Genomic DNA, 6,000 nt, shown 5'->3' with positions numbered 1-6,000 from the left:
TGCCTGGTACTACAGTGTGCTGCACACCGCCGGACCTGGTAACCAGCATTATTATCCTGTGCAAAAAGCGAACAGACATTGAGAATGATTTGACATTCCTGACAACTTGTGGTAAAACTGTTGTGGCTTCGTCGGCATCACGCCCGCACAGTAACAGCCACGTGCCCATACCTTTAGCCTGCGGAAAGATGTCACTTCTGGCCTGTAATGAGGAAGCATTGGGCTCATTTTAACAGCGGTACGAGAGCTAGAAGAGATTGGGTACTTTATCCCCAGTTTTGGCAAATTGATATATGTGCAAAATACCATTTTTGGTGGCCTTAAAATTGTAAGTAACTTCAGAATCTGTCAGCGCCATGTAAACATCCACTACATCTAGGGGGTGCGGTACAACACACCCGGCTCTGCTTCATCTGCATCCTTCCCATTCAGATGTAATCTGAGGGGAAATAAATCTTCCGGCCACTAGGAGGAGCAGCAACGCAGTTCCCTAAAAGCATCACGTGATCTGTCCCCAGCGGCCGCGCCTGGGAATTACAGCTGGTGGTGTACGACAGTAATAAGACCTTGGTATGTATGGATCAGCTGATACAGTCATGTGACTCGGAGTATGACACGAACTCACGAGCACTAGAGCGAGTAGGATAATACAGTGTTTGGTCGACATCCATGGAGCCATTTTGTTGGTGACAATAAGGCATTCCACTTGTTTATGTATCTTCAAGAAAATGGCTTCCTTCGTTCATGGAATGAGGACACTTTGTAAGCTCTCATTTGAAGTAGAGTATTTCTTCTTGTAACGTTAGGGGGGGCAGTGGGCTGTGAGCGAGAGGATGGCGGACGTCTGCTGAGCTGACCTGCCGCTTATCTATACCGAGTGTGACAGCTATTTACAGCTAATCAGGTATGGACCCTGCAACACTAGGGGGCGTGATCGGCACATACATGTAGTATGAGTGTAGTAACATACATGATGCATTATATGGTGCAATGAATGCATGTGTATATGTAATATGTAGGATGCAATATGGTATATGCATATCTTTACGCGATGAGCATATATGGCATGTAATATGTATGATATATTATGGATGGATGCATTTGTATTGGTTCCTACGATGCAAACCCAAATAACTGCCCTTGTAGCGGTGTGAGCTTTCAATCCACCCAACGCCATCCCCATCTTTGGCGCAATCTATGGCTCTCCTGGCTGCAGCACCGTGTACCATCCGCTAATGTCTGACTGCGCAGAGGGGCGCCATGTTGACCAGAGGATTTGTAACATCGTTTGCGTTGTCAATTAAGTCATACGTTTCCAGGAGGAATAACGGAGGATCAGCACAGAGTTCGAAGAAAAGATGCAGCAGAATTGTTAGTTCATGGGAAATGCAAGAATTTTCCGGCACAGATCCGTATCCGGAGAGTCGGCGGCGCAGTAAACACGAGGCCGTGAAATACACGGCGGGACACCGCGACGGGGAAGCTGCCACAAGTCCAGACCTGCCGGGCATCTGGGATCTGCGTGTTGTGGTCGCAGCAGCGTTTAACGAGACCGCGTCCGTTTTTAATTAGTAGCGATGTGTTTTGATACGGCGATCTTTGGTCACATGATGTGTGCCGCCGTAGCCTTCATACAAATGGTGGTGCTACAGACCGTGATATGGTGCCCATGTGATATCGCGGGGCGTAGAGTCCTAAGGCAGTGGTATGCAGTCCTAAGCTCTCGCTCACGACCTGAAGGTTGCAGGTTCAATCCCGACAAGGCTGACTCAGCCTTCCATCCTTCCGAGGTCGGTAAAATGAGAACCCAGCTTGGTGGGGGGTAATAAGTAATAATTACCTGGAAGCGCTGCGGAATAAGTTGGCGCTATACAAATACCAAGAGTTACTTATTTTATAAACTGCTTCGGGCCCCTAAAGTGCCGCATTCTGCGGGAAGAACTGTGGCGACATTGTGCCGCGGCATACAGAGGGCATACAAGCCCATAAGGTGCCCATGTGGCATGAGCCGAAGACATGGCGCTGCCACATGCATGAGCCTTAAAGGGGATGTACCAGAATTACACGTTCTTCCCTATCCAGAGGATAACTTGCTGATCGTGGGGGTCTAACTGCTGAGCCCCCCATCAATCCTGAGAGCAGGGGTCCTGTGTCCTCCCCTTCTCTTCCTTGTGGGATGCTTGTCGCTCCTCGCAGTGATGTCACTAAACGGCGTGCCGGACGAGCATGCGCAGTCATCATGCCATTTATTTCAATGGACCTGACCTACCCCGGCGCTTACCAATCAGCTGTCTCAATTGGAAATGAGTGGAGCGGCAGCGAGCGCGTGCGACCGTTCTCCTCGCTGTGAAGAGGACATGAGACAACGGGGATGGGGGCTCAGCGGTCAAAATCCACCGATCGACATGGTATTCCCTATAGAGCCTCATGTGGCGCAGAATGTTATGGCTGGGTTCACACCGGGCGGAATCCCGCGGCCGCAACAGAAAAAAAAAATAGACATGCTGCGGCCGCAGAATCCGCGCCGCAGCAGCGGCTTCTGCTGGCTTTGCTGCATGGCATTGGCCGTCCCATCTGGACGAGATTTTTGACAAATCTCGTCCACATGGCTGGTCAACCCCTCGATTAGCGGATGTTCCGTAGCAAAATTCTGCAGGGAATCTCCACAGTAAATCCACCCTGTGAACCCAGCCTAAGGCAGCAGTATGCAGTCCTAAGCTCTCGCTCACGACCTGAAGGTTGCGAGTTCAATCCCCGCATGGTTCAGGTAGCCGGCTCTAGGTTGGCTCAGCCTTCTATGATCGGTAAAATGAGAACCCAGCTTACTGGGGGGTAATAAATAAATTACCCGAAAGCTGCGGAATAAGTTGGCGCTATACAAGATTTCTTTTCTTTTTTGAATTCTGGTCCAACCCTTCTATATTAGGAAAAGTGGAACCCGGAGACCTCAAATGACTAATTACATCGGGAATAGTCCGGCCTGCAGATGCTTCTTGGTTTTTGATCGTTTTTGCTGCGTTGACCCCTTATTGTCTTGGCATTTGTTTTCTACATGGAGTGTTATGAATTTGTCTGCCTATATCCCGCGCTGCCCATGGCGGATGTATCTGCGAACGCCCCGCTGTCCTGGCGTCCCGTCTGACCGTCCTCCGTAGCAAAGTCAAGACAGCATGACTTGTGACAGGAAGCTCCCGACCGCACGCTCCTCTGCATACCCATTGCTCAATGTGGTCGAGGGAAGTGATTCCAGAACTGTGCATTCCATTAACCCCTTAATACAGCAGCTGTTTCGGGCCTTAAAGTGGTTTTATATGAATTACTATAAGTTTTTTTTTATGATTTTACCATAATGGATTCTTTATACAGTTTTTTTTTTTTACCCTTCCTTCCCTACAGCCCTGGTTACCCTCCTGCATGAAGACGTGTCATCCGTACAATGCCGCCTCAGCCATGTCACAATGGCTGTCACTACGGCTGCCGTGATTGGCCACCTCCGTCCTGTGACATCTCTGTATGCAAGAGTGTAAACCTCTAGGTACAGCCATGGGTGTCGACATCACCCCAAAGCTGCACATAACCAGTACGATACCATTCTAGGGATTCTTTGGGTATATGCGAGAGCGAGCATGCACTGTCCACGTTTACAGCGACACTCCGAGCCCGGGCAAACAAAGATGGCCGAACGGCTTCTCTGACTATCTGATGCACATTGTGCCTAGCATGCAGAGGTAGTCTAAGACACTACATGTGATCTGACGGGGCAACACTGATCATGTGGGCATCACTGGCCAATCAAAGCAGGTGTAGTGTCTTTGTGTCTGCAGACCCGCTGACGCCATCCGCTCGTTGAAACGATAAATCATTTGGTCTAAACGGACCCTAAAAAGAAAGCCTCTATGATGGGATCGATCTTATCTCTGGGTTATTCCTGAGTCATCGGCCTAAACAGGAAACTCTTATCAATGGTTGTTTATTTCCTTGTGGGCATAAAATATGCAAAGCGTACAAATATGTTAGTCGGACGTTCTTTCAGTCCACAGGCGACCACAAAACACACAACCGTCATAGCAACGCGTATTTAATTAGTCGCCAGATAGGCGAGCTGCGACCGCTGCCTCAGGTGAGCTCGGTTTTCTTCTTCATTGTTCCTTTTTGGGGCTGTAGAGAGAAGCGGGTGACCATACCTGTTGGATGGAGCTTCGCATCTGCCTGGAAGCGTGACACCAGTGTGAACAGCGCCTTAGGCCTCCCTCACACCGACGTGTAGTGCTGCGCTAAACGCTGTACAACGCTCTCATTCATTTTAATGGGGCCACTCACACACGCATTTCCAACGTTGCGCTTTGACAGCGATTCATGTTCTATCTTTGCCCGGTTTTGGCCCTGCGTCACCCATTGAAATGAATGGGCAGCGCTTTAATTGCTGCCGAAAACACAGCACAACTTGGTACCGCGTTTTTGGCAGCGCTAAACGCCCTAGCTACACTACCGGAGAGAAAAAAAAATCCATCCTCACCTAGCAGGCGCCTTTCAGGTCCCCGCCGGTGTCCTCCGCAGTTCTGGGCGAGTTGGCGGGTACTTGTAAAGTCGGCAAAGCATCTATTGCTAGTGATGGGGATTGAAATATCCGCCTCCTAGTGAGATTGCTCTGATTGGCAGCCGGCTCAGCCAATCACAGGCAGCGCTGGATGCACGAATCACAGCCATTGAATGGAGGTGGGGTCTTCAAACCCCGTCACTAGCAAACGATCCTCTGTTGGCTTGACAAGCGCCCGGCAGCCGGCCTGGAATTACGGAGGACACTAGCGGGGCCCCCGGCGGCGCCTGCTGGGTAAGATGGATTTTTTTTTCAGCATCCTTGACTGCGTTTTCAGCTGTTATCAGCGCTGCTCAAACAGCAGTAAACGCTGCGGTACTGCCAACGCCCGTGTGAGCGAGGCCTGCGTGTAATGCTACTGCTGCCGGATAAGCATCATTATGGGTGGAAAGCTTCGTTTTTTGCTTTTCTGCATGGACTTTAAGCCGTTTTATGAAATCCCATTATCGCTGCTGGCGGAGGAATGCTGTGACTGCAGGGCAGATACAATCACCATGGAGTGCGGATGGTTGTACGGTGAGTGTTGTGTATACACATGGATGGCACATACAGGAAGCGTGTGTCCGCAGGCTACAATGGTGTTTACACAAGCTATCGCCAAGACATCACTGGCGCCGCAGCAGGTTTTCAGAGTTTGTTTTTCATCCCCGCCTTCCAAAAATGATAGCGGTTTCCAATATTGATGTTGTCTTAACTGTATAAGGACCCATTTCTTGCGGGGAGAGCTGTATTTTTTAATGGGACTGTTTACTGTGCCATATAATGTCCTGGTAAACGGCTGAAACGGATCCAACAATGCAGCCCGCTGCAGTCCCGGTGATTGTTGTGACACAGGATGTTACACGAAATCATGTGATCACTGCAGCCAATGAGAGGCTAAACTAGTTGATGCAGTCATAGTCCCTTTCATCTGCCCCTTACTTCGGTTAAATTGGCTGTGGCGGTGGACTTGTCCTTTAAAGGGGTTGTTCAGTTGTAAATTCTTTATGGCCTGTATTCAGTACCAGCCACGATGGCGGGGCGCGTATTCACGCGATACTTCCACTGTGCTCACAGTGGAAGTTTAGCGTGACAGCTGGCTTCCATTGACTACAGAAGAAGCTGGATAGCGATGCATGTGCTATCTTTGGCCGTTTTCATCCCTGCATCATCCATTGAAATGAATGGGCAGTGGCTGCGGCACTGCTGAAAACTCGGCACAACTTAGTGCAGCGTTTTTGGCAGCGTTAATCGCACACCGATTTTTCTAGGGGAGGGCTTGAAATATAAGCCCTTCGCTGAAAATCAGTCCTAACTACACTGGATGGAAAAAAGAAAAGCAATACTCACCTTGCGGGTGCCGTCCGGGTCCCAGCCGCTGGTCTCTGGTGCTGCTCAAGGCTTCCCCTGCACTGACAGATCAT

At 49.8% G+C, this 6,000-nt stretch overlaps 1 protein-coding gene across 1 annotated transcript in view; it reads left to right on the top strand.

Moving 5' to 3' along the window:
• Positions 1 to 800: 800 nt before the first annotated feature.
• Positions 801 to 6,000, top strand: part of ATP6V1C1 (ATPase H+ transporting V1 subunit C1) — a 40,312-nt gene continuing 35,112 nt past the window's right edge. Inside the window, exon 1 of the mRNA XM_066578624.1 lies at positions 801 to 904. The gene's annotated coding sequence lies outside the window, so the exon portion shown is untranslated. The remainder of the gene's footprint in view (positions 905 to 6,000) is intronic.

The sequence above is a fragment of the Eleutherodactylus coqui genome, chromosome 9 (genome assembly GCF_035609145.1).
Source record: "Eleutherodactylus coqui strain aEleCoq1 chromosome 9, aEleCoq1.hap1, whole genome shotgun sequence".
In the NCBI taxonomy this organism is placed as follows: domain Eukaryota; kingdom Metazoa; phylum Chordata; class Amphibia; order Anura; family Eleutherodactylidae; genus Eleutherodactylus; species Eleutherodactylus coqui.
The sequence above is the reverse complement of the archived record's forward strand: the minus strand, read 5'-3'. Positions and strand labels throughout refer to the sequence as shown.